General features: G+C 42.6%; 1 pseudogene; it reads right to left on the minus strand.

The window, feature by feature from the left end:
• Nucleotides 1-409: 409 nt before the first annotated feature.
• On the minus strand, nt 410-2,130 carry LOC147432637 (uncharacterized; annotated as a pseudogene).
• Nucleotides 2,131-21,554: the final 19,424 nt, after the last annotated feature.

The raw sequence follows: 21,554 nt of genomic DNA on the forward strand, positions 1-21,554 counted from the left end.
ACGTTCTCAGTCAGATAATTGTAGTTGCGGTCAATACCGTAACAAGTAAGGTTGATGTAAGGGTCCATATCTGTCGCTACATCCCCTTCATTTGATGTCCAAAGAAGCCATGCAAACCCATCCCAATCTTGGACTGGCTCACGCAAGGACATAACAATAGTGATGACGAAAAGGCCTGGTTCTACCCTTACATTTGTAAACTCCGACCTTACTTTAGCAATAGAAACATTTTCTAGCCAGCCAGGCTGTTTCAAGTTATTTACTGAGACAACTATGCAGGTCATGCCTTTTGAAGTCCACACTGGAATGATCATGTCTATACCTGGCAAGTTGTTCTCTGCCCTGTACATGAGAGCATAACTTGATACGAAAGCCCTTCGCAATGTATCAGGGGTTGGAGGTTTACGCACTAGCACGAATGAATTGAAGAAAACGCTCCCCCCCTCTGGACATTTAGCCTTAGAGCGGTTAAAGAGGCGGTTAAAGATGACCTGATCAGCCTCTCCATCCACAAGTAGCTTTTGCAAATACTTTTCCACAGGAATCTGCCGCAGCAGCCATTCACTTTTGTTGTCCCACATGGCAGCCACTAGAATGAACTTTGCAACAAACTCCCCTCGTGGTCCAGGAGTCACATAGCCTTCCATGCATGCAGCAAGCAAGTGCTTTAGTGCCCCTTCCTGGACCACATCATTCTGCAAAACAGAGGCTGCAGCTTCCGCAAGAATTGGCTCAGCTGGCAAACCAATATAAATCCTGGACCTATCCTTAGATATGCGCAGAATCAAGTTCATGTGTGAAGCTGACATGGTTTCTGCAAGCTCAGATCGAGCACATATTGAGACCCTGCTGAAGCAGACAAAAGTGCCATGGCTTGGCTTTCAGTCATGGCCCCACTGCGCACATTCACAGCCAGATTCTTGTCGTCAAATGGCCCAGCGACGGTTCGAACCAACTTTTGCAAAGCAGAAAGCCGAACAGAGGAAGGCGTATCCCCCATTTCCAGCCTTGCAGACCACATTGGCCTACCTTGCTTCAACCAATGCTGGGGTTGGAAGCAGTCAGGAACTCCATGACTTGCAGTTTCCTTGTGAAGAGACATATTTGGGAGGAAGTAGATTGGAGGTGCCAGTTGGAAACCCATCGCTTTGGCCCTGGCACTGTCCTCGTTGCGCTTGCTGGGTAACAGATTGGTAACTTTAGCAGAGGTGTCTAGCATAACTGCAATGAAGGTCGGACGGTCAAAAAGCATCCTGAGGGCCCTCCTGATTTGATAGAATGGGGAGAGGGTCATCAATTGTGAATTTGGTTCTTTTATTTGCAGCCCTCTTGCTTCATCAAAGGCAAAGATGACACTGCAAGGGGTGTGCTTACACTCAGTCTTCTCGTCAAGTGAGCGCACTTCTTCTGCAAGGCTTTTTCAATAGACTTGATTACTTCACTGCAAGAGGCCGTGCTCCGCTTGTCTATATCTTTCCCTTTGTACGTGTCATCAAGGTCAGACTTCATCCACTCCTTCAGTATCTTCTCAGCAAAGTCACCTTTGGGAAAACCATGCTCATCAGGAAGCTGATATTGCTTCCAAGCCTCTGGAGATGTGGTACTAATGCAATCAGCCAGTATGCTGAGCCACGCCTTCAAGTAAAACACCATACCATGTTCTGTGAATGTGCTAGCAAGCTTATCAGCAAGACCACCTGTCCTCGGGGGGAAGGCTGTTGCCGTGTGACTCACCAGGCTGCAATAGCAAACATACACATCCAGCTCACTCAATTCCATCAATGCTCTTGATTTTTCCATACCTGATGATTGTACAAGGGCACAATAGGGACTGTAGTGAACATCACTTGCCATTGTGGATCGATGTTTAACAAGCTGGTTGTGCAGTTCCTGATGTGCCGTTCCTTGAAACGGAACCTTGAAGTACTTGTTGGCGAGAGCCCTTTGGTTGACATAATGCGGTTCCTCATTATCAAGGCGAGGTTTTTTCGCAAAACGACCCTTCAAAAATTCTGTAGCATGTTGCGCTTCCATATAAAACTCTGAAACCAACTGAGAGTGTCTTCCCAGACTGAACCAGACTCTCGACAACAGAAACTTCCAACAAGTTTGAGTCGATCATGTAGCCATAAATTTCCGCCTCTCTCGCTGCTCTTTGCTGCTGCCATTCCTGCAAGCGTCTTTTGTTATCCATTGATGCTAGCTTAAGCGCTTACCCGACTGGAGCCCTCTTAGGGCGGCTTCACAAAGCAATCACAGAGCCCTCTTAGGGAGGAAGGCAAAGCAATCACAGAGCCCTCTTAGGACGGCTTCACAAACGTCCGCCCATTCTCTATGGACAAAGCGAATGACCACAAAGAGGATGCCACCTAATATATGGGCGCCTCATTTTGATCCACACACAAGATGAAACGGCGGGAGCCCTCCCCCTCCCCCTCCCCCTCCCCCTCCCCCTCGTCTCTAATTGACACCCTCAATTTTTAGAGGGGATCTACGGTTCAAAATCGGCGTCACTTGTCGGCGAAGATCACAACCGTTGATCCCAGATGTGAACTTGATGTAAACTCGGACAAATGTGAACTAGTTGTGAACTTGCATGTAAACTAAATGTGAACTTTGCAAAGTCTATGAACTATAGGTTTGTGGTGTAAACTCGATGTGAACTAAGATCGCGGCAGGCCAAATCTACGCAATATGATGCTATCGTTCTACATGCTTATCAAAACGCGTGTAATAGCGTAGTGGTAACTCATTGGTCTTGGGACGGGGAGGTTGTGAGGTCGAATCCTACCCAATTTATTTTTTCCTCTCATTGAATCGACGGCCCACGATCAACAATGATTTGGGACCGTAGATCCCCTCTAAAAAATGAGGGTGTCAAATAGAGAGGTGGCCCCTGCCAGCTTTTCAACAAAAGTTCCGGGCGAGAGATTTGATCTCAACACCACATGATCGCGCACCCAAGGTCATACGAGCTGAGCCAATAGCTTCTTACGTAGTGAGTCCACGAAAAAGCAGTTATGTCCATTGTTTGTGAATGCTCGAATGTCCATCACAACCGGGTAGGGTACTTTTTGGGCCCTCCATTGGCATGAAGCGCCAGGATGGATGGTGCCCATTTGTGGAGCCACCCTTGATGTGAAAGGGTTCGCGAACGGGCGTCCAATGTTTTTTTGCCTCATGGGCAAGCATTCGCCCGCTTGTGAAACCACCCTTACTCCTTTACACGAGTTGCGAGCTGAGAGAGGGACGAGAGGGACTAATGTGACTTTAATGCTATGAGGTAATGAGACCCATCTTCAGTGGGTCTTGCTCGTGCAAGAAATTACAGCCACCTTCGACCGCCAATGTAACTTCTCAGCATATGGTTCCATCAAGAGCTATGGCATGTAACTTCCCTGCACATGAGTTCCCTGTGGTAATGGCTCCTCCCAAGTTTTATTCACCAATTGATGAGCCTCCTTGAAGAATTGGGGCAACAGCTTATTGAGTTTGATGAGTTCATTGTAAAGCACATGGGATGCAATTCTTAAAGAACTGGCATATGTGACCTACTTTAAAGAACTTTTCAATTCATCATGTAGCCTTTTGTTTTCCACAATTAGCTCCCCTGGGGGCTTCTTTTCCTATCTCAGTGGGTGTACTCTGTTTGTTGAATGCAAGCACCAATTCTGCTTTCCCATATGTGTCCTACAATTTGTTTATCAGATCCCTATTTTGTTCTTGAAGCCTCATGTTTTCCTTTGTGTGCCTAGCATGAGTTTCAAGCTATCATGGTCCTCTGAAAGCTTAGTTAGTGCTTCATCCCTTAGTTTTGACAACCACTTCTCTTCTTGCTCCATAGCCACATCATCAATAGTGGCGCAGCTCATGAGGGTTCTGTTGTATCTGAGGATTTGTGGGACATGTTCGAAATGTTTTTCTAATGTTTTGATGTAGTCCTTCATTTATTCCTCATCATGTGCTCCTTAAACCTTTTTGCTTCTTCTTGATTTTCCTTCAATTTTATGTTCGTCTCCTTACGTTCTGAGACCAAGGCTAAGCACTCCCTATGTAGGTGCACATCCCTTTGTAGTATCCTTGAGCTTCTTGTTCTCCTCTCTAGCAGTGACCAGCTAACACTTTTAGTATTCTGGCTCATTCATTTGATACTTGATCATTTCTTGGCCTAGTTCTGTAGCTTGGTATCTCACCTCCTTCCTTGTTGAGAGAGAGAGAGAGAGAGAGAGAGAGAGAGAGAGAGAGAGAGAGAGATTATATTAGCCTCTGCTAGAGGCTTAGGTTCACTTCGACATGGTGTTTGCAATTGTGCTTCACACTTTTGATGTGCATGAATGCCATGTAAGGTGCTATGGTCATCTCATGCACATGTGGTTCAATGATAACATTAGTATTTGTATGTGTACTCTCAATGGTGCAAATGGGAGAATTTGTATGTTCTTTGTGTAGAATCTCTATAAATATCATTTGTGGTGGCCTTACCATGAGCTTCCCAAAGTCTCTCAAATAGTGTAAACCACTTAAAAGGTATTGCATGCATATCAAATATGCGGTGATGGTATAGTTTGAGAATGATTCTTGTTTGTGTGAGAATACATGCCATTTGCAAAGGTCTTATCATACGAGTCTATAGCTACCATGTCATCAATTTTGATGCAAGGTTGATTTTGTGAGTGTATGTGTGCCCTTTACTTTAGGTCCCATCAAACGGGTACCATAAGTTGTTGGGGTTAGGATTTTAGTCATAACTCTTTCTTTAATAAATGGGACACTCGACTAGGATCTGGAAGTTGGTGGGAACTTCTTTTTCTTCTTCTGCGACTTCTCTAAGGGTTTTAGGCCCCTCGATTGGGATCTGCAGATTGGCTAGGGTTATGCTCGGGGAGCCCTAACCTTTTTTGTCTTCAATGGCTTGGCATGTTAGCAATTTGTGACATTGAGCATCCCTTTTTCGATCAATTTCCTGGTGAAAAATGGGATCCACGTCTCTATGTTATTTTTCTCTTGCTAAAACAAAGAGAAAGAACTTTTAAGTTTGTAGGAACAATCTCAAGAGACCTTGAAGATCTTTATAATGAGTTTTGAACACACACACACACACACACACAAACTAAGGCTTGTGTCACACATGGATGTCTATTGTCATAATAATCAATATCTAATTCTCCTAAATGATTTTCTCATATTAAACTGATCATTTAATGTGGGGAAGGCCAGGGGAGAAAAAGCTAGAATATTGGTTAAGCTAGCAGACCGGCCACAGTAGGGATCCAAAGGAGGGAAAATAGGTATCCAAAGGGGGGGGCATCTGCAAAAGAGCCATGTGCAACAATGGGCTAAAAAGACCCTAAGGTTCAGCCCATTAAGACTTCCAAAATGCTAAGGTTCCAAAATTCAAAGGTTGTGTCCAAAGGTCAACCCTAGGGAAAATTGGATGCTTTGTGTGTGCCCTAAAAGTCTTTGCACATCCCTACATGGGAGGGGGCGAGCCCTAAAGGTAGGGGATGAGAGAGAAAGCCACACACACACACACACACAGGCTCCCTTTACACAAAGGGAATGAGGGACACATGTCAACTCCCTAGGCCAGATGCCCACAAGGTGTGCCCAATTTCTATTGGATGACCCTTGAAGTGGACCAATGAGAATTAAGCTAGAGTAAATCTAGTTTAATTAATTTAAAAACATTTAATAAAAGAAACCAATGAGAATTAAGTCTCCTAGAAGACTATTGGGCAGTCTCCCAAGGGGTCCAATGAGCATTCAGGAGCCCCATGGCTTGCCTGATTCCTATTGGCCAGGAGGCAAAGGGGTCCAATGAGAGTTTAGTTTAATTATTTAATTACCTAAAGCTCTCACAAAAGGGGAAAGGGGGACACATGTCAGAAGTCTATCACTTATGCTGCTTAATTGTAATTGGCTTGACTTGGGGAGGGCCAATGAGGCTTCAGCAAGAGCAATTAGCAAGAGGGCTCGCCCAAGAGAGAGAGAGGGGGCTGATTTTTGCAAGGCATTATCATTGCCTAAGGAGTGCACACACCAATTTTGGGCTCAAACTGACCACTTGCAAAAACATCAGATAGAGCAACCTCACACACCTTCGAAGATGGTGAGAGCTAGCAGGGTATGAGAGTAGATTGAGAGGAAGAAGGAGTATCTTACGAGAAAGATGTACATCTCCTCACATAATCACTCATATGTAGCATAGATTAGCTTAGTAATTAGCTTGGTAGAGGAGATGAGCATGCATTGAAGCTTGGATCTTGGTTGGATTTGCATCCACATGCCAAGAGAGTGTTGATGTAGGCTTCTATCTCACAAGCTTGGAGTCTGAGAACGGGGATAATTCAAGTTGTGTTTGTTAAGTGTTTTGCTTAGTGCATGACGTTTCCATCTTCATTGCACTAGCTAGTCTTGAAGGAACACAAAGAATTGTATTGTACAATGTCTCTCTTGATGGGAGAAACCATAATACAAAGCCTTTTGGAGGGGGGACCGGCTCCATGAAAATCCGGTCCTCAACTGTTGTCAATAGCTTAATTTCTCTCTCTTTTGAAAGTATTGTCGATGCTATCTAACTAGGTGTTATGCTTTTTGTTGCTCTCTCCACCCAAGCACTCTTGTAATTCTCATTAGGAATCTATTCTAATGAAATGCCCACTATGTTCATGCTAATTTCTGCTACACATAAGTTATTAGGCCATTAAATGTTACATTGGTATTAGAGCTCAAGGTTTCTCTTTTCTTGCTCAAGAAGGGAGGTCCTCAAGCTAGCTACAAATGGTTGGTATTATTAATTGCCTGTGAGTAAGTAGAATAGGGATTTTTCAGCCTTGCAGTGCGCCTGCCTTCGTGCAGTTAACGGGGCATCACCGTCGAGAGCTATGGTCTTACTAGTGGAGTCCTACGGGGCTTGCCTACGGCTTAACCACTATTGAGCTATTAGAAGCTTGACAGGAGCCGGTGCTGTTTTGGTGTCGAAAGACCCTCTCTTCTATTCCTTGCAATTAATGGTATTCGAGCCGCGGGTACAGTAGCTTGAGTGCTTTTTCTAAAGGGGTAAAGAGGAGTAGCAACTAGGGCTTGAAGTGCCAAAGTACACCTAAAAAGTTTACACCTAAAAGTTGTTAGAATGGCTAACAATAGTAAAGAGAGTGAAATTAATGTTGATAACTTTGATTTTGCTCATGAGCAAGCTACTAATGATGCTTCAATGCTTGTTAACTATCTTGTTTCTAGGCTTCAACAAGCCATGGGCAATCCATCTCTCCAAAGTGAAGTGCAACGGCAGCTCCGTGCTCACGGGATTCTCCAAGCTCATCACCATGACGAGAGAACACCTAGGAAGCCTCCTTGTGAGACTACCAAAAGAGGTCTCTCTCCGATTCGGGAAGAAGAAGAGAATCCATATGAAGAGCTCAAGAATTTACGTCTTGATGATGCATCTCCTTCCCAAAGGAGAACTCAAGAGCCTCCACCGAAGGAACGAGAAAGAAGCGAGTCTCCCGCCACCTCGGCGGAGATGGCTCCACGAAGACGGCGGGCTAAACGCTCTCCATCACCACCAAAGCGGAGAAGACCATCACACTCTTCTCCACGCCATAATTCAAAGAGGGATGATAAAAAGCAAGAGGAGAAAAATGCGAGAAAGAGGACACCCTCTTCTCCATCTTCTTCATCCTCTTCCTCTTATGAAAGCTATGGTGAAGAAGACAAAGATCAAGACAAGAAAAAGGCGAGAAAGAGGTCACCCTCTTCTCCACCTTCTTCAAATTCTTCACCTTCTGAAGAAAGTGATGGTGCAACCTTTGAACCATCAAAAAGAAGAGGCCATAGGAAATCCTATGCCGCATGGAAGAGGTCGTCCAAGTTGAAGAAATTCAAAGAGGGAGGGAAGAGCATCTCTTTCCTTACCTATGATGGTACCTTTGGTGCTACGGACAAAGTCTTGGCCTTTATCCAACAATTCTATGCGGCGTTTGGAGATGAGGGCTTCACAGAGTCCTCTAAGCTACGCCATGTAGCTATGCACTTTCAAAAGTCCGCCAGACAATGGTGGTCTAGCCTACGAGCCAACGGTGAAGCTCCACGAACATGGAAAGCTTTAAGAGCTTCCATTATGAAGCAGTTTTTGGCCACCGATGCCAAAGACAAAGTACTCACCGAATGGCGAAGCTTAAAGCTCTCTCCCAATGAATCTATCCACAAATATGTAGACAAGTTTTGGGACCTACAACTCAAAGCCACTGTCTTCAAAAAGTTGGATTTTGGAGAGCAAAAGCAACAATTTTGTGCGGGCTTAACCGAAGAAATGGCGGAGTATGTCAACTCCCAAAGACCACGTACCATATCGGCGGTAATACACCACACTATGGTCGCCTCTCGAATCAATTTCCAAACAGGGGCAAAAAGAAATAATAAGCCCCCGGAAAACAAGGGTTCCAATGAGCCTAAGGGGAAGGACAATGTCCAAAAGTCTCCTAGGGGCAACTCCAACAAAGCTAAAGAGAAGGGAGTTTACAAAGGTAAGAATAAACTCTCTCCTGAAGAGCTTGAGCGTTATCGTAAGGATAACCGGTGTTTCAAGTGCGGCAAACAAGGGCATGCGTACCGCGCTTGTCCCCAAAAGAACAACCGCCAAGATCCTCCTAGAGCTTCCTTGGTTGAAATCCAAGAGGAGGAGACTCACCAAACTCACCACAAAGGATCTCCTCTATGCCATGCTTGGGGAAAGGTAAGAGAACATGATGATTTTATTCTCTTTGACCCTGGTTCTACTCACAATTTCATATCTATAGAGTTGGCCACCAAGCTAGGAATACAATCCTATGAGATGGGAGATGTCCTACCCGTAGACAGTGCCTTCAAGGGGCAAGAAGCTTCAGTCACTCCCTTAATCGGGAAATTGAGGCTTCATGTCCAAGGCTATGTGGACAAAGAGGACTTCTTTATCTCTCCTGTCAAGCATGAGGATGTAATCCTAGGGGCACCATGGTTTGACCGCCTGGCTGCCGATGTTAAATTTCCTGAAAGGAGAATCTCCTTTAAGTTCAGGGAAAAAGACATGTATATAGATGCTAAGGAAATGGGTAACACCATCCCCATTGTACATACACCAGCTTTCAACAAGTCAATAAAGAGCTCTATTTCCGTGTACATGATTTTTGTTAAAGACTCTCAAAATGAACCTAATGCTTTAGCAAAAGAAAATAAAAGCAACCAAAAGGAATTAGAGTTATCCAATTTTCTCAAGGGGTTTCAAGATGTTTTTATTGACGACATCCCTTGTGAGCTACCTCCTAAACGAGGTAATGATGACCATGCAATTGAACTTCTTCCAGGAAGTTCGCCACCTAATAAACCTCCTTATAGAGTTTCTCAAGCTCAACAAGAGGAGATTATGCGGCAAGTGCATGAGTTAGTTGAGAAGGGTATGGTTAGGCCAAGCTCATCTCCATTTTGCTCACCTGTGCTATTAGTGCAAAAGAAAGACAACACATATCGTATGTGTGTCGACTATAGAGCACTAAATAGGATCACTATCAAGAATAGGTTTCCCGTTCCATGGGTAGAAGACCTATTTGATAAGCTACAAGGATCGACCTACTTCAGTAGGGTTGACCTAAAAAGTGGCTATCATCAAATAAGGATAGTTGATCAAGACATTGTAAAGACCGCATTTCGTACTACATTTGGTCTTTACGAATACATTGTCATGCCTTTTGGCTTGACCAATGCACCAGCCACATTCAACCGCTTGATGGAGAAGCTGTTCAGACCTCATCGAACCTTCACTAGAGTGTTCTTTGATGATATTATCATCTACTCTAATTCATTGGAGGAACACAAGCAACACCTCCAGGTAATATTTCAAGTTTTAAGAGAGAATAAACTTTATGTTAATCGAAAGAAAAGTGAATTTTTCTTGCAAGAGATTCAGTATTTAGGTCACATTATCTCTCAAGATGGCATCCAAATGGATCCATCCAAGTTAGAGGTAATAAAAGGATGGCCTAAACCAAGGAATCTTCATGAACTAAGAATCTTCATAGGTATGTGTGCATACTATAGACGCTTCATAGAAAAGTTCTCACAAATTGCGGGACCATTACATGACCTAACAAAGAAAAGCGTTAGGTATACATGGTCTGATAAGGAGAACAATGCTTTCGAAAAGCTTAAAGAAAAGCTTATCTCTCAACCTGTGCTTACACTACCGGATCTCTCAAAACCATTTGAGGTCCAATGCGATGCTTGTGGTGATTGCCTTGGAGCTGTTTTGCTCCAAGAAGGGCACGCCATAGGCTATGAGAGTCGAAGGCTCGACCCTGTTGAGCAAGCTCTAGGCATATACGAAAAGGAACTCCTTGCAATTCTACATGCCTTAGACTCATGGAAGCACTATTTATTGGGGACTCCTTTCATTCTGCGAACGGATCACCAAAGTCTTAAGTACTTCATGACGCAGACCAAGCTCTCCGACAAACAAATGAGGTGGGCAAATTTCCTTTCGCAATTTCATTTTCATATTGCTCACATTGCTAGCAAGCATAATCAAGTAGCCGATGCACTCTCAAGACGGCCGAGAGTGAATGCGGTTTCCATAGCAACTCACAATGATCTATCTTCAATGATAGATGAGTATGCTATTGATCCCAATTTTAGAGATGTGATTTCAGCCCTTGCATTAGGGAAGAAAGAAGAACCATTTACTTTACAAGATGGTTATCTTCTCTATGGCAATAGACTATGCGTTACTAACTCACTACGTGAGAAAGTAATGTATGAATCTCATGCTCCACCTTATGCGGGGCATAGAGGGATTCAGTCTACCTTAAAGGGAATTGAAAAATATTTCTATTGGCCTACCATGAAAGTGAACATACAAGAGTATGTTTCCAAATGTGTGGTATGCCAAAAGACAAAATTTGATAGAGGGAAGCAACTTGGATTGCTTCAACCCTTGCCAATCCCTAATTCACCATGGGAGAGCATATCCATGGATTTTATCTTTGGATTGCCTAAGTCTATCCATGGGAATACGGGAATATGGACGATAGTAGACAGGTTTAGTAAACAAGCTCATTTTATACCTGTCAAAAAGACTATCAAAGCCCATCAAATGGCAACCCTCTTTATTTCACAAATTTTCAAGTACCATGGCTTGCCCATGTCCATAGTGTCGGATAGAGATCCTAGAATGACCAGTAATTTCTGGAAGGGTCTCTTTGAGAATTTAGGAACAAGGCTAAACTTCTCTTCGGCCTATCATCCACAAACTGATGGCCAAAGTGAAATAGCTAACCTAACCATTCTCGATCTACTAAAAGCCTATGTAATGGAAGTAGATCAAAGATCCCAATGGGAGAAGTACTTACCCTTAGTGGAGTATGCTTACAATAACACTGTACATACTTCTACGGGAAAAGCACCTTTCGAGGTAATTGAGGGAAGATCAAAAAGTCCCTTGCTACTTAAGGTACATGGGAAGATCTTCGCTACAGATGAGTATAGCCGAGACCTACAAGAATCTTTCCAAAAGATTAAGGATGCTATCTCTATCTCATAGCAAAGGCAAAAGGCTGCTGTTGACAAGCACAGAAGAGCCCAAGCCTTTAAAGAAAATGATTGGGTCTTGTTAAAGTTTCCCAAGGCTCGATTAAGGCACACAACGGGCAAGAATCCTACGGGCCACCAAAAGTACTATGCTAAACTAGCAAAAAGGTACTATGGTCCCTTTCAGATTCTTAGGCCAATCAATGAGATGGCCTATCAACTCAAGTTGCCCAATCATTGGATCATACACAATGCTTTTCATGTGAGCCTATTAAAGCCTTACAAAGGAGAGCCACCTCAAGAACCAACTATTGAAGACCCACCGGAGATCGAGGACCAAGAAGAGGTGCTGCAGCCCGAGTCCATTCTCCGACATGAAGACAAGGTACTAAGAGGCGGTAAGACTATCCGACGATATCTTATTAAGTTTAAGAATTATCCTTTTGAAGATGCTAGATGGATGCAAGGCATACAATTAAAGGATAACCTAAACCTTGTCAATGCTTACAATGCTTCCCAAGAGTAAGCAAATGTACAAAATGTTAAAAATGAACAAAATTTTTGTCTTATAAGACTCTCTTTTTCTTTATTTGTGCACAAAAATGAAGTAGTATGCATGCTTAGATCAAGTTTGCGGAGACGACGTCTCCCAAACACCAAGTAGAGCTTGTCGCTCTACTATGGAAGAATGATAGGACTAATGTGCAGACATGCTTGCGGCAGCCTCAAGCTCTCAAGCGCCAAATGGACTAGTCATCCATTGTGGAATGATGTCGTAGGGTAACATAGGGATCCTCTACCTGCTAAGAAAAGGACTCATGAACATGCTTTATCTTCTCTACACCATAGTCGAGGACGACTATGATTTCAAGAGAGAGGTAATGTCATAATAATCAATATCTAATTCTCCTAAATGATTTTCTCATATTAAACTGATCATTTAATGTGGGGAAGGCTAGGGGAGAAAAAGCTAGAATATTGGTTAAGCTAGCAGACCGGCCACAATAGGGATCCAAAGGAGGGAAAATAGGGATCCAAAGGGGGGGCCATCTGCAAAAGAGCCATGTGCAACAATGGGCTAAAAAGACCCTAAGGTTCAGCCCATTAAGACTTCCAAAATGCTAAGGTTCCAAAATTCAAAGGTTGTGTCCAAAGGTCAACCCTAGGGAAAATTGGATGATTTGTGTGTGCCCTAAAAGTCTTTGCACATCCCTACATGGGAGGGGGCGAGCCCTAAAGGTAGGGGATGAGAGAGAAATCACACACACACACACACACACACACACACACACACACACACACACACACACACACACACACACACAGGCTCCCTTTACACAAAGGGAATGAGGGACACATGTCAGCTCCCTAGGCCAGATGCCCACAAGGTGTGCCCAATTTCTATTGGATGACACTTGAAGTGGACCAATGAGAATTAAGCTAGAGTAAATCTAGTTTAATTAATTTAAAAACATTTAATAAAAGAAACCAATGAGAATTAAGTCTCCTAGAAGACTATTGGGCAGTCTCCCAAGGGGTCCAATGAGCATTCAGGAGCCCCATGGCTTGCCTGATTCCTATTGGCCAGGAGGCAAAGGGGTTCAATGAGAGTTTAGTTTAATTATTTAATTACCTAAAGCTCTCACAAAAGGGGAAAGGGGGACACATGTCAGAAGGCTATCACATATGCTGCTTAATTGTAATTGGCTTTTGACTTGGGGAGGGCCAATGAGGCTTCAGCAAGAGCAATTAGCAAGAGGGCTCGCCCAAGAGAGAGAGGGGGCTGATTTTTGCAAGGCATTATCACACACACACTTACACAAGCTCATGTGTGAAGAAAGAGAAGACTATCTCTTCCCAAGCTTTAATGGAGAACTCATCACCTACTCCAAGCTTGTGAGATAGAAGCCTACATCAACACTCTCTTGGCATGTGGATGCAAATCCAACCAAGAGCCAAGCTTCAATGCATGCTCATCTCCTCTACCAAGCTAATTACTAAGTTAAGCTATGCTACATATGAGTGATTATGTGAGGAGATGTACATCTTTCTCGTAAGATACTCCTTCTTCCTCTCAATCTACTCTCATACCCTGCTAGCTCTCACCATCTTCGAAGGTGTGTGAGGTCTTGGGTCTGAGAACGGGGATAATTCAAGTTGTGTTTGTTAATTTTTTTGCTTAGTGCATGAAGTTTCCATCTTCATTGCACTAGCTAGTCTTGAAGGAACACAAAGAATTGTATTGTACAATGTCTCTCTTGATGGGAGAAACCATAATAGAAAGCCTTTTGGAGGGGGGACCGGCTCCATGAAAATCCGGTCCTCAATTGTTGTCAATAGATTAATTTCTCTCTCTTTTGAAAGTATTGTCGATGCTATCTAACTAGGTGTTATGCTTTTTGTTGCTCTCTCCACCCAAGCACTCTTGTAATTCTCATTAGGAATCTATTCTAATGAAATGTCCACTATGTTCATGCTAATTTCCGCTACACATAAGTTATTAGGCCATTAAATGTTACATTGGTATTAGAGCTCAAGGTTTCTCTTTTCTTGCTCAAGAAGGGAGGTCCTCAAGCTAGCTACAAATGGTTGGTATTATTAATTGCCTGTGAGTAAGTAGAATAGGGATTTTTCAGCCTTGCAGTGCGCCTGCCTTCGTGCAGTTAACGGGGCATCACTGTCGAGAGCTATGGTCTTACTAGTGGAGTCCTACGGGGCTTGCCTACGGCTTAACCACTATTGAGCTATTAGAAGCTTGACAGGAGCCGGTGCTGTTTTGGTGTCGAAAGACCCTCTCTTCTATTCCTTGCAATTAATGGTATTCGAGCCGCGGGTACAGTAGCTTGAGTGCTTTTTCTAAAGGGGTAAAGAGGAGTAGCAACTAGGGCTTGAAGTGCCAAAGTACACCTAAAAAGTTTACACCTAAAAGTTGTTAGAATGGCTAACAATAGTAAAGAGAGTGAAATTAATGTTGATAACTTTGATTTTGCTCATGAGCAAGCTACTAATGATGCTTCAATGCTTGTTAACTATCTTGTTTCTAGGCTTCAACAAGCCATGGGCAATCTATCTCTCCAAAGTGAAGTGCAACGGCAGCTCCGTGCTCACGGGATTCTGCAAGCTCATCACCATGACGAGAGAACACCTAGGAAGCCTCCTTGTGAGACTACCAAAAGAGGTCTCTCTCCGATTCGGGAAGAAGAAGAGAATCCATATGAAGGGCTCAAGAATTTACTTCTTGATGATGCATCTCCTTCCCAAAGGAGAACTCAAGAGCCTCCACCGAAGGAACGAGAAAGAAGCGAGTCTCCCGCCACCTCGGCGGAGATGGCTCCACGAAGACGGCGGGCTAAACGCTCTCCATCACCACCAAAGCGGAGAAGACCATCATGTATGAACAGAGGCAAAGTTTACATGGAGCAAATATGGAAAAGGTGAACGGATTTCTTGTAGCGAGCTCATTAGTTCTAATTTCAATAACTCGGCTATGTTAGCCAAGCAGGTAAGTAGGGCGGAAAAGGCCAAGTGTGGGTTTAAAGGTTGTAAGGGGATATGATTTAGATCTTTATTTAATAGGTCTTTGATTTCCTTTGAATCAATTAAAGATAGATCTGTAGTACAAACGTGTTGTCCAAACTCACCAAAATCCGAACAGTAGTCTTTCAAAAGAGAGCATATAGGTTGTTTGTTAGAAGTCAAAAATTCTGTAGAGTATACAAAGTTCTTCAATGGTGGGTCAAAGGTCCAACAAAAAGTCAAATCATCCAACATGTTAGTATTGCCAAACAATTGTTGAAAGGCATTTTGCATCAAAGACTTTCGTGTAAAAAGATCAAAAAATCGATTCGAAAAATGGCAGTGAATTAAACGCTTCTTCAGATACTCTTTTTTGCATAGAACCAACTTCCCAGAAGTAGTCCGCTTGATCTGAAAAAAGCAATACAATCAAGAGTTAAACATTTTCTTGATAGGGAGATTCTTCCCTCTTCCTTTGACATAGCTTCTAGCTTTATTACGTCCTTCAGACGACCCAGGTGTAGAGGAGGGGGATAAAAATGAGGTGATGGAGTGAGAAGCAAAACTAGTCAACAGAGGCCTTTTACGAGTGGGGGACTCATCTGCATCTAGTGATGGTTTGAGAAGGGATAGAATATGTTTGATCCCTTTAGAAGCACTAAGATTTGACAGTAAATGACTAGGTGCATCTAACTTTAGCTCCTTCAGAGCCTCATACATGAAATCCTTGAAGTGTAGATGTGCAATTTCGGCTCGCACAACTTCCTTAGCTTGGTCTCCAAGCCATGAACAGATCATAGGTAAAAAAATGCTCCTCCATGTGTGATGGGAAGAGGTCCTCCAGATGGTTGAGAAGAAACAAGATGGCATGATCAAACCAAAGGATGTTGCTTTCACAGTCTGCTTTTGCATCCAAAGCTTTACAAGCACACTTGATGTAGGGACGGTAGATGTTCCAAATAGACTCAGAGTAGAATTCACTACTTTGTTTAGAAAAGGTCATCGTCCCTTTGGTTCTGGCATAGATGCCAGATATGACAGGGCATTTCCTTGAATCCAAGAAGTGCATACTGAAAGGTGCTTTTATTACATCACCCTTGTCCAAAAACTGAACACCTTTGAGGGTTTCCAGTCGAAAGTCTTCACTAGTAGAGGCCGGTAGCACTGCTAAGAAGACCCAAGTCTCTATAGAGATGGGTGCAACAAAAGCCTTGTTCTGAAGCTCCCAAAGCTGATGGTCAAGCTCAATTCCTTCAATTGCAATCTGCCTAGGAGGGAGGAAAGGAAAACATTTAGAGACTTTTGGAACCATATCAAGTAAAGAAGTTTCACTTGATGAGCTAAGTCCCTGTTGAAAGCTTTTAACCGCTTCCAGAGCCACGTCATCCCTACAAAAAAGGCCTTTAGGAGCCTTAGCAGGATCGAAAGATTTAGTGGAAGCAAAACAAGAAGTGAGGCCACATAGTTTTCTGATAAAGTTAGATAGGTCAGCTCCCTTAGCTGAGAATTGTAGCGGATCAGTTTTATGACTAATTTCAATAGCAGATAGATTGGAAGCCAATCTCTGTAGATGAAGTAACCCTTCTTTTGAATCAACAACCAAGTTGGCGAGGATCAAAACCTATTCGTTGAAAGTCAACAGATTCATGATCGAGTCATGGGCCTCTGTTACTTTAGAGTGTTGGTTCAGAAGGGAAATGGCTAAAGTATCTCGGATCAGTTTAATCACGAGCAGGGAAGCCGGAGAAAAGGGCAAGGTAGAAAGGTCAAGGGTAGCAGAGATAGGGATAATCTGAAGCCAGAAACAGGAAAATATTAGTAAGATCCATAAGAGGAGTTGGTAAGTATTCCATCTTAACAACAACCAAGACAGAGGGTCATAACGGTTGTGTGGGATACTCCCTATCCCAAAAAATATGGTTGCAAGCCAAATCTTCTAAGGATAAAAATCCTGTAGACTAGGTCCTGGTGCTCTAGGGCAACCCGAGAGCCAAAAAGCACCCATGTGCTTAAGGAGAGAGAGTTTTAACTATTAACAATATACATAACACATGAGATATTCTACAAAGACCATGGCCTACAGATACAGTACAAAGTCACGTATTACTTTCGGCAATTTATCCAAAGCAAAATACATCATAGTAACAGGCCATTTAAAGGGTAGGAAGGTCCTGTTATAGTCCAATAGTTACAGGTACAACACTTCTTCTTCTAAATCAATAGCCAAGGAAAGGACACCCTTACCTGCATCCACAGTAAGAAAACAAACCATTCGTTAGCTTCCAAACAGCATTGCAGGTAACTGGGGTGACCTAGTTGTCATCCATGTCACCAAGGTATCAGAAAAAGAAAAATCATGCTGCTAGGGTTCAAAGTGATTAGTAATATTTATTTCCAGAAAAACTTTCCAGTTTTAGTTCAAGTTCATTTCTTTTCTTCCGAAGTTTTAAATGAAGTTTTTATAGCCCAGAATATTGTTCACGCTATACCAATTTTTTCTTATGTTACTGTGAAGTCAGGTTTTAGTATTTTTTAATCAGATTCAACAATCATTGGCATGGCTGTCCTCTTCTACCAGTATTTCCATCATCAAAAAAGTTCCAAAAAACCTAGTTTAGTGAGTTATAGCAATCTTTCTCTTCAAAAGCACCCACAGTAATGATTCGAGACCATAATCAACATAAAGAAGCACCATTTACCATCAGCTATTCAGTCTAGGCAGTAGTTTAATCTGCCAGCATTTCCAGTCGAAAAAGCCAGTCAACTTTATCCAATATACCACTACTAGATAGTGATAAGAGTCGGGGAAAAAACCCGTCGGCACAAAAACCAGTCAAGACCGGCAAGGGATAACTTACCTTTACATGTATCCATCATTGGCATGGATCTTCACAAATTCGAACATAATATGATAACCTAGATCTGCAAGGCTAGCTAACCCTTGCGTATATCAGTCATCGGCAAGGGTCCTCACATAATCTAACATGATCCGAGACCATAATCAATAGAAAGAAGAAAATGATCTGAGACCATAATCCGAGATCATGATCAACAGAGAGAAGAACATAATCCGTGACCATAATCGAACAAGATCCAGTCGGAAAAAGCCGGTCATCCTATCACTATACCACTACCACATATTGACAAGATTCGAAAAAAACGAGTTGGCAAAAAAAACCGTTAGGCCCAGCATAAGATAGCTTACCCATACATGTATCACTCAACTGCAAGGATCCTTACAAAATCAAACAATTTATCTTAGTTCAACCCCTGATTATACACAACATAACTAGATAATGCTAAGAGTTAAGGTACAATCAAGCCCATCCCCTCAAACCGAGAGAGAAGAGAGCAGTCTAACAGCCCGAGACTACCATCTAGTGCCAAGAGTCAAGGTATCCCAAAAAATTGGAAAAACAGTCGGCGAAAAAAACCAGTCAATAAAAAAACAGTTAAACCCAACATCTGATAGCATACCTTTATATGTATCATTTATCTGCAAGGATCTTTACCAAGTCAAACAGTTACTTTCATTTCAACCCCTAATTACATACAACATTACCAAATATTGCTATGAGTTAAGGTATATCAAGCCCAACCCCTCAAACCGAGAGAGAAGAGAGAAGTCTCATAGCCCGAGACTTCCATATAGTGCCAAGAGGTATATCAATCCCAAAGAGTCGGAAAAATTCCGTCGGCAAAAAAATCAGTCAGCAAAAAAAAAAAAAGAACCAGTCAAGCCCAACATCCGATAGCATACCTTTATATGTACCACTCATCTACAAGGATCTTTACCAATTCCATCAGTTAATCTTAGTTCAAACCCTAATTGCACACAATATTACCAGATGTTGCTATGTGTTAAGGTATATCAAGCCCAACCCCTCGAACCGAGAGAGAAGAGCAGTCTAACAGCCCGACACTTCCATATAGTGCCAAGAGTCAATGTATATCAAATCCAAAAAGTCGGGTAAAACCAGTCGGCAAAAAAACCCATCGGCAGAAAAAAACCAGTCAAGCCTAACATTCGATAGCTTACTCATCGGCAAGGATCCTCACCCAGTCAAACATATAATCTCAGTCCAACCCCCGATTACACACACCTTTACCATATACTGTTAAGAGTTTAGGTATATCAAGCCCAACCCCTCAAATTGAGGGAGAAGAGCAGTCTAGCAACCCGAGATTACCATATAGTGCCAAGAGTCAAGGTATATCATTCCTAAACAGTCTGTCAGCAGTGAATGTACAGCAAATCAGTCGGTCAAAAAGTACCTAGTTTAGTCCAGCATAGGATATCCCTTCCTCTCATACATCAACCCATCGACAAGGATTATCTTATAGTCGAACCATCCACCTTAGCCCAACCATTGATTTGACATCTCACTATCAGCTAGAGTCAAGGTAAGTGGAGCCCAACTCCCTTTTCTCAGATATAAGAGCAGTCCAACAGCCTGTGACCACTCTTTGCCTCATATAATACTACACATTGGATCTAATGATCAGTGTATTAGTCCTAAACTACTGATTAGACTAGTCCTTACCTGATAATGCCAAAAGTTTCTAAGTTCCCCATTTAGAAATAGCAAGTGCATATAGATTAATTCGCATAGTTCAAAACTGAATCAGGTGTAACCAACAACAGTGAAAAACCAAAAACAACTTTTATTCTATTCCATAATGTCAAAGCAAACCATACCCAAAAATGCCTTTTAGTAAAAAAAAACACAGGTACCTCTATCGATTCGGCCAATGATTTTTTGTTGGGAGCCATCACCAAAAGACTTGCAGGGATGAATCCTCTCACCCACAGTATAGTGTGTGCACCAGGATTGCAAAAGACAAGGTGAAATTTCTCACACCCTTACCCACTCAGTGTATGCAAAAACATGAAAGGATAGAATACCATATGCTTAATGGAAGCTAAGTGAGCATTATGCTCACCTTTATAAGGTATTCACAGGCTTTGCAGACTCCCGCTCTCGGCCGTGGAGCCCACTCATGAGCACATGGAGCCTGGCCGTGCATTCGAATGCCCAACCACCGCGCAGGAGTGATGTTAGTTGCATGCACCCAAAATCAGCAAGCGACGTTCGCAATATCCGCAGAGAGGCACAATTCCTTGTCACGCCGCGATGTGCCATCAAGTGAGCTTTATGACCCTTCCCTCAAATAGTACACGACCCAGATAAAGCAGGTGCCCAAAAAAAAAAATCATTATTTTTCCAACCACCTTGTGGCCAAACCTTGTTCCCACGGTAAAAAGTTACCATACGATAATAAACAATCACCTACACGACCCAAATCACCATGCGGATACTGTAATTATTCCCAAGCTTTGAAAGAGGGAGAGGGAAGCCCAGTCGGGCCATGGGGTCATTATCCGATAGTTTTAAGAGCACAATTATATAACAGTCAAAGAAAAGGAAAGTAAAGAAATATAAACAGAGAGAGAAGATGAGATACGGCTATCCATTCACATAATGAATCAGTTCAGGGGTTGAGCTAGTGTTAGTCCAAGCTAGAGGTAGGATGTGGTACAACAAATCCTGTTATAGTAAGTATAGAGAGAGAGAGAGAGAGAGAGAGAGAGAGAGAGAGAGAGAGAGAGAGAGAGAGAGAGAATGATGGTGTATGAACAGAGGTAAATTTTACATGGAGCAAATATGGAAAATGTGAACGTATTTCTTGTAGAGAGCTCATTAGTTTAAATTTTGTTTTGCCCTCAAAGGGCGTTTGCATATCACAATTGATATTTGAAACACACGTATCGATACAAATATTGATGGTAGTATCAATGTTGGAAAATTTTCCAGAAAGCGTCACTCTATTGCCTCGATAATCTGAAGAGTTGCTAGTAGTGTTGGTGAGGTACTTCAACAATAACAGAATGATGAATTAGCAATGAAAGCTCAAAGGATTGCATGAGAGGAGAAGACTAACACCACGTGCAATGAGATGCTATATTTGGGGGTCAAAGTTTTCAAAGTACATGCATTGCTAGCTCTCATGGACTTACAAAGTGTGTATGGATGGTCATATATAAGTGTTTGTACATTGTTTAACCTCTTACACAAACTATTTCTTGTTGGGAACAATATACCTACATCAAGTAGGGTTCCAAGAAAGTTTTGTTTAGGATTGGGCTTAATTGGGAATTCATCCATGCATGCCCTTATAATCATGTTTTGTATTGTGGATGGTAGAGGATGCGGTGAAATGTCAAAAGTGTGGGACAAATCGATATGGACATCTATTGGTTCCTTTGTGGCCCACCATTTAAGCACACCACCCATCTAGTAAGCAGGAGTGACTCACATGTAATAGCAAGCTTGAGTACATGAGCTTGATGCAAGAAACGGGCCAACACCAGCACTAGCTACACCTCTTCAATGATCATGGATGGTTGGTATGGGGCTTGCAAGCATCAGACACATTTTGAAAAAGCAACCTTGCATCAGAGGTGTATGCAAAAAATATCA

This window comes from Adiantum capillus-veneris, chromosome 20 (genome assembly GCF_014529385.1).
Source record: "Adiantum capillus-veneris isolate H3 chromosome 20, ASM1452938v2, whole genome shotgun sequence".
Classification (NCBI taxonomy): domain Eukaryota; kingdom Viridiplantae; phylum Streptophyta; class Polypodiopsida; order Polypodiales; family Pteridaceae; genus Adiantum; species Adiantum capillus-veneris.